Below are 8561 nucleotides of genomic sequence, written 5' to 3' on the forward strand. Positions count from 1 at the left end.
GAACATTTGGCTGGACAGGTTGCGGTTGCTGGGTTGGACCAGAAACTACGGGTTGTCCAGCTTGAGGAACCATCTGTACACTTGGCTGCAACACCTGTTGACCCTGTGATGGATCCCACACTAACATTCCAGGGTATTGACCCGTAACAGGTTGAGGATACTGAGATCCATAACCAGATTGAGGGTAGGATTGATAATTGTAAGGTGCAGTTCCCATACTTGGAACATATGACTGACCTTGAGGCGGTTGATAACCTTGACTTGAGTATTGACCTTGAGGTTGATAACCTTGAGGTAAATACTGATACTGGGGTTGACCTTGACCTTGAGGTTGGTACCCTTGAGGTTGATAACCTTGGGGTTGATACCCTTGAGGTTGCCATCCTTGGGGTTGCCATCCTTGAGGTTGATATTGATACTGAGGTTGACCTTGGGGTACATATTGAGGCTGAGGTTGACCTTGAGGCACGTATTGCACCATAGGTACATACTGACTTTGAGGTTGCCCCCCAGACACGATTTGTGTACCTTGAGGTTGCCCCCCAGGCGGTAATTGGCCACCTTGAGGTTGGGAAACGGGAACTGAACCTGACATCATGTAAATGTCTCCTACACCCAATGGTATATTACCACTGTTTCCAGCAAATAACCCATGATCAACGGGTTGAGGAGATGCCCCCGCAAAGGTACCAGAAAGTGACTGATACCCAGTGGGAACAGAAGGACCGCCGTGTAAAAAAGATTCAGGACTTTGAGTAAACACGGACGACTGACCAGACATATTTACAGGAGTATAAATACCTCCAGGTGGAAAAGGAGTACGAGGTGTAGAAAAACCTACTGAGTTGTCTAAAAAATTGGTTAACGCAAGGTACCAAGAAGTACTTCTAGGAGGACTGTAAAAGATGGATTCACGCTCCCTTAGATCAATAGTAAGTTGACCTTCAAGGTGAGAGACACCTATATCTTCTTCTGGAGCAAGTTCTTCTATAGCAATCAAACCAGAAGGTAGATTTTCGGTGATAATTCTTTCTATTCTTGGTGAATCTGGAACACTAGAAGTTGGAGTAACAGGTTCAGATATTTCTGGTTCTTCGCCTGTTTCACTAGCAGATGAAAAACTACCAACAAGCTCAGAAACTGAAACAGCTTCGGGATTATAACCTGTCTCTAAACTTTGGTAATCTGGATGGACTACCAAGGAAGATTCTCCTTCTTCAGGTGAACCTACTCTACTGTCACTAGGAGGAGTTACAAGGACCTTTAACCCTTCGTACTGACCTGGAATGTCTTCAGGAGATTCACCCCGCGATTTACGGAGTTTTCTTAACAAATCTATTCCGGTAACAATCTCAGGAGACTTGCCCCGAAGTCAACGGGACTGTCTCGGTAATTCCGCCACAATTAAAGATTTTTAACTACAACACACGAAAACAAAGTAAAAATTTCAAATCAAACCACCTAAAGTCTTCTAAAGAAGCAAACAAATTTGAAGCACACGCCTAAAGAATCTAGAGCGTCAAACCAAACACAAACAGTAGTCTTCCGGACCAAAAGCGCTAGTTGGTGATTAGGTCCAACCTCGCAGGATTCAGTACAGAAATGGCGGGTGGAACAGTTACCCCGGCAACCTGCTTAATGAATAGACCGGCACAAGTTCCTCCACTTTAACCGTCTCGAAGTGAAGTGAACCCCCCGGAAAATCCAAGTGAGTATAACCGACGTCTGCTCCAGGTACAGTGGGACCTTCCCTCCACTGTCACCTCGGTAGAACCCTAAAGATTATGGTCACTAAAGTTACCAATCACAACAATTACACCTGGGGGAACAGTCTAAACTCCAACAGCACGCAAGGGCAGAGTAACAAGCTCAATCCCCTTACCGGCTCCTTGACAGTAATCCAAGGTTTACCGATAAGTGACCCCTGGCTCCTCGACAATGGTTAATCCAAGGTTTACCGTTTGTAATACGTACTGTCTGGCATCGTTCCCAACGAGGGGGGAATGATCCCCTCACTGGTTCGAACACGAGCTCGTGCTTCTCCTTTAAGAGGAGCTTTCCCAGAGTGCAATTGAAACAATTGGATTTAATCTACTCAAGATAAACTATCTGTTTGGTTTTGTAGTCTTGGAGAGTTAAGTACTCACCTACTCCAATACCCTAGCCTAAGCTATGTTGGTGTTTCAGAGCCCTAGAAAAATAAAAATTACTAGATTGATTTTAATTTAAGTGTTACTTTTAAGGTTGTTTCTTAAGTCAAAAGGTGATGGAAGTGAAACCAGTGGTGTGTTGACTCGACTCGAAACCACTACAAAATGCACCTAGGATGATTTACCCACTACTTTACTTTTTCGATGAATTGCTTAACTAAAAAGTTGAGAGAATGCAATTTTTATAAAAGCAACTTCTTAATTAAAGACAATCAAAGAAACAATTCGTTTGTCTTTTCCAAGCATAAAAACATGACCGCTCTTTACTTGCACGAAAAAACTCTTTTTCTTCCAAAAACTTTAAATGCTACTTGAAACAAAACTTTTAAAAGGAGATATTTTTGTATTTTTCTTATTTAACGAAAAACATAAATCTATTTTAATAAAAATCAATTGCAAACTATGAAATCTATGAAAATTCACTCAAAAAAAACAAACAAATCAAAAGGAAATTACCTTAGTTAATCCTAATGAGGCAAAGCCAACAATGATTATTCTAAGATGTTTTACTTGATCACAATCAAATCAAGGACTAGCTTATTGCAGAACCAAAAACTAGTCAAAACAAAACTCTAATCTTTTTGTTCTTTTGTAAAATGGAAATCAACACTTTATAAACAAGTAATTCGAAATTTGACTCAAAAGACAACTTAAATGGCAAGCTGCTCACACAAGGAGACTTTACGACAGGCCCGACTTCTAAGAAGGCTGACAAACCAGAGAGATCTAAGGCTGGACAACTTTCTACCGTCAAAGTCACTATAGGACCTATTCAAAAATCAAACCCTAGGCCTAAACTTCGTTGAAATCCACTAAAACACTCAAAGCTCACAAAACAAGTTCAGGTGAAAATTTTTGACAGGGTACTAAAGGATCTGGGCAGAAAATACTAAGAAAAAACAAAATCTAAAAGCAATTAAAGCAAAAATGGAGTTTTCCTAAATTTTTACACGAAGACGCAGGCAACCCGTTAGAACAGGTGCGGGCCCGCTCTGTGCAAACGGCAACAGCGCGTCCAAAGACGCACTGTGCAGTACTCAGAGGGTGCGTCCTTCTGGAAAAGTTAAGAAAAACCAAATCTAACTAAATCTAAAGCTAAGCCACCCAAATACTAATTCTCACAGTCAAAAACTAGAAAATAAAAATGATTTTCTCAGAGCAAAGTTCACACAAAGGAAAAGACTTTCACATTAATGGCTTCCCCAGTGGAGTCGCCAATTTGTCGTGGCGGAAAAAGTCGTTTGTGCAGACACAACTGACCTCACTAGGAGTCTAAACTCTCTAGCGACAAACAAGACAAAATGGAATGATCTTTCTCTAAATACACCTTTTAAAACATGAAAACTACAAGTGTTTAGGCTTACCTTATTCCAAAACGTTGTTGTTGTAGTCCGTCTTTGCCGATCCGGATGAGCTCCTCCTTCACATCAATTCCTGCAACCACAAACAATCAAACAATTACCAAGCACTTGCATCTCATATAATAAAACATATATTCAACATGCAGACCAAGGAACACATGAAATAACTCATTAACACAAGCTATTGAGAAAAATGAACCAGTTTGTATTAATAACGAAACAAAGAAACTCTTACAACCTGGCCTTGGTGTTGTGCAAGTTCCTCCCAGGGTCCATCAAGGGTTTTCCTCTACTTTGACAAAGCTCACCCACTTCCAAGTAGAATCAAGCAAAGACAATCTCTCCTCACAAGGTTCTAAATGGGAGTCCTAATTCCTGCAGCATTTACCCAAAGAAAATGTATAGCTTCAACCTCCTCTCCCTCTGGCTCAATGCCTTTATTTATAGCGCTGTAAAGAGGTTATTCAGGTCCACCATCAATGGGATAATCCCCCTCTTTGGGTGGGATAGCTCCCTTATTGATGGGATAAGTTCCTCCTTAATAGGGATACATGAACCAACTGGAGGCGCATCCATTTCATCAAACCGACCTCTAGAAAGTTCTAGAAGTAACCACAAGTAACTTTTTTAAGATGAAACTTGCGCATTTTGCCTTTTACAGAAGGATGCACCTGTCCCTTAACATACAGAGCGTCCAAGGACGCAGTCTTTGTGAACATTGTGAGCGTCCCCGCAGGTAAGGCTTGAGAGAACCTGCGTCCCCAGAGATAAACACATTTTTTACAAGACTTTCTCTCTTTTTTGAGTTTGAGATGGATAGCAGAGGCATAAGACTTGCCTAAGAGGGTAGCATGACTGTTGATTGAGCCATACTAACTGTAAATAGTCATGGTGACATTTTTTAGTGTAACAAGGTGAGGGAGGTGAAGTGGGTGGTGGCATGGATGGAGGTGGTAACTGCGGAATGCACTGCCTTATTAAGCTAACCACACTTCTTGGAGAGACCCAAATGAGCTCTTCCTCACTCTCTAGTGAAGGTGAAATTAACGAGATGTTTGGTAATTCCCCACTACCTTTGTAGATATTTTCCACTCTATGTCATCCCAAACATTAATGTATTCGCATAACCCATTTTTCACATAACAGCATCTTAATCCAGGTATTCAAAGATTTAATATACTTACCTCGCGGTCCCTTTAGAAAACATCATTTTGCCTCGATCTAGCTCATGGTCATGTCGACCGAAAACTTAGTGATAAATCCACCTATTATCTGGTCGAACCAATGGTCCACAACTCGCGTGATCTTGTCTTCTGATGCCTCTAGTCTGCACACTAATTTCAGAGTCCACACTATCAGTTGGTTGAGATTACACCTTCCTTCGTTGTTGGCTTATCTCGTGATTCACTCATATAGTTAAGAGGGAAAGGATGCAAATAAAATCTCGTGCATTTCCGTATACGTGTAATGATCCAGCCACCTTTCCTCAGATACCTGCAGAGTTCTATTTTCCTGTGTCCGAACTCGTGAATCTTCTTGTTCAACCACTCTTCATTTTCCTTCTTTGTTGGGTTCCAGTGGCATGACATCAGAAATCCCTTAGGTAGATCCCGGTCCTAGCAACGGAACCATTGTTGGCTATGTGGGGCCTGACCCAGGTTCAATAGTGAGTTTAGCTAAGCAAATCGGTACTACTAGCCCTTTCAGCAATATTCCACATAGCGCGGACTGAGGTCTCACCCGAAGTAGTATGGGAGGGTGCTGGAACCAAGTTTCCACACCCTATGGATGTCTTGATGAAGGTTCTATAGGTTCGCAATCCTAACTTGTGCACTGCACTGCTCCGCACACATTTCTATCCTTCACAACCCATGCACCCCTTTGTAAATATAGTATTATTCCGATCCAACCTTTACTGTGCTATTATATTAGTCCTTAACTTAGTTTGTGCGGGCCCAATATTCTTATTACTTATTCAACTTTCAGATAAGCGTGCATACTAGAAAACAATATAGATGCATAAAGATAACCAGAACATAGAAATACAGATCTACAACCAGATGCACAATATTCTGAATCAATCTTATCTTTATTAATTCTCAATTTCAGCTACAGACCCAACTCCACCCTGCACACTCTACTACAGGGGTCCTCGGACTTAGCTACAGACTCTACTAGACCTCTGCGCACTCAGCTGCAGAGCCTCTACCTACTACTATGACCCAACACACTTCATAGTCTCTTCTATCCTCTAACCATTCCTTTGCACTTATTTATTACTTGCCAAACAATCAGAACTACTTTTACACTTGGAGCCTCGCTCTATTTATACAATCCCTCATTTTCTAGGATCTTTACATTATATTGACCAATTTAATCCCTAAGAACATACATAGAATTACATCAATATAATTACATCCCTGCAAGAAAATATGGAAAACATGCTATGGGGGGATCCGCTGCCCAAAAATCAATATCCATATCCTTCATACCTATAGTGGCCTCCGTGACATCCCATGCCTCTGTTGTGGTTTCCTCTTCTTGTTGATAGAAGCTTTCTTTCCTTTGTACCTCCTCCCACTCCCTCTTTTCTTCTTCTTCCTTCCTTCATTCTAACATTCCTAAGAGTAGTGGTGGGCTGAGTTTCAGGTAAATCCAATTGAATTTCAGCCTTTGCATAGATTTCTTGTACATGGGTGTCCTATTTAGTGCTTCTATCAATCTTTGAGGAGAGTGGTACTCTCTTATCTTTAAGCTATATGGCAATGTGTTCCATCTCCTCAGGCAAGCATGTATGCTATCATCCCCTAATATCTTGAACATGTCCACAAAATTTGAAATTGCTTGCTCTTGGGAAACAAGATATCTAGGCGCAAGCTAAGGATCATTTGCAATAAAATTATGAGTACTGATGAGGGCTATGGAATCTAACTGTTCAACTCTGACCATAAGAGATTTAGTTTTCTCTCTTCCCAATCTTCTTCATCTCTGTAGCCCTTGATTCCTCATGGTTCATCCATGATGATAAAGCCAGCAACTGTAAATATCTTAGCTTGGTATTATGGTCCCATACATTCATGTCTATTAAGGCCATGTTGTGAAAATAAAATGTAGACATCTTGGCCCTATCTTCTAGTGTGCAATGATCACAAAGATCAATGAACTGCCAATAGTCCTGAAATGGCATGGTGCCTTTCTATGCTAGGGTCTTGATTTGGAACTACAGCCATTTTTTGTTGAGGTATAGGGCATAATATTTAGCTGGCATCCTACACTGGATTTCCTCCAAAGAGGGACTGGACATACATGCCAATTGATTCTCTCTTTCTTGCGATTTTCCTCTCAACCATGCATTTTCTATTTCTAGTTGATTTTTCATTATGGCCTCTCTGTCTCTCAAGCTACTTAGTTCTTTGCCCATCTACTTGAGCTTCTCCTCCCAGTGCACAATGTATTCCACCCCCTTGTATTTGGCGATTTTCGTCCATCGATGAGTTCTGGCTCTCTCCTTCTCAAGCTCAAAGAATAGTGGAATAGAAAATTTCTGAGGTATGACCCTGCCTCCTTCAATAAACTTGTAGTAAGAGTCAAGGTTAGGTTGGGGGCTAAGTTATTTTGACTTTGGGTCCTCTTCTTTAGTTCCTTGTTGTTGGCCTACTTCCTTTTCCAATTTTTGTCACCTATAGGTTCAGCAGAGTATCCTATAGGACTGCTTCTTCTCCCTGTAGATTATGTTATGTACCTTGTAGGATTTCGTTTCCCTTGGAGGAGGTTCATCTAGTCATAAGTCTTCTCACATAAGTGATAGGAGACTTAGGGGAATGCATTTTCTCATTTCTTTTAGGTGAGTCTTCAATCACGATAGAAATTTTGGTTGCTGTTTGGGGTTTCCCCTGCCTTATTCTTGCACTTTTCCTTGTCCTGAAATATAAGGGGGTCTGTCTTTATCTTTTACCTTTTTGCTTGATTGGGGTGCTAAGAGCAGTGAGGGCAGTTGTTGCCTCTCTCTCAGTGGGTTCTGGAGACACCCTAAGTGACTCCTCCTTGTCTTTTTCTCCCTCTTTCCTATTGCTTTCTTCACGTATGTCTTTCTTTTCTTCTTCCTCTTGTAGATCCTCATCATCTTTATCAGTTCCCTCCTTAACATCCTCGACTATTTCTTCATCATCCTCCTTCTCTTTCTCCTCTTCTTCTTCATCTTCCTCATTTTCTTTTGTTTCATCTTCCTCTTCATCCATTTCATCTTCATCTCCATCTGTTTCTTCTTCTTCCTACTCTACTTTTTCTTCCTCTGCTTCAGTCTCTTTGTCTTCCTCCTCACTGACAATAGGACTAACATCATATGTGAGAGCTTTGATGTCTTCCTCTGCCTACATATCTTTGAAAACTGACCATTGTATATGAATTTTGAGGTTTTGGAGAGAATATTCTATAAGTATTCTAATTAACCCATGGTGAGCTAACTGTTGAGAATTTCACTCTTACACTTTGATGCTTGAGTCTATCAGTGATTGCAGTAAGAAGTATGGTATGTTGAGCCTATTGTGAGGGGGTGCTTCTACTCCAAACCTCAATTCTTCAAGAAGCCTAAAATGATAGCCATACACCACACTATACCTACCCTCACATGAAATGTATTTGATAAGATGGTAGCTTACCTCATTCCAGGGATATCGCAGGCTTGCTCTCCTTACTCCATTTTTGTCCTCATTGGTTCTTCACCTTCTAAAAAGAAATTCCATTTGGCAACCTGGCTATCTCCTTTGTCCGCCTTCCTCCATGGTACTCCTAGGGGAAGTATGGTAACTCTATTGATGATTTTAGGGGTGAGTTCTATGGAGAGGCCTCTTACCACAACAGTGGTGTTATCGGCAAAACTAGTGTCTATTCAGAACTACTAGTCCCACTAAGACGTGTAGCTATCTTAGAAACAAACAAACTAAAGTTACTTGTATTTTCCTTTACGAGAGATAGATGAGAAAGAAGTAGA

This window comes from Pinus tabuliformis, chromosome X (assembly GCF_031772625.1).
Source record: "Pinus tabuliformis cultivar Carrire ecotype Pingquan chromosome X, CPIR1, whole genome shotgun sequence".
In the NCBI taxonomy this organism is placed as follows: domain Eukaryota; kingdom Viridiplantae; phylum Streptophyta; class Pinopsida; order Pinales; family Pinaceae; genus Pinus; species Pinus tabuliformis.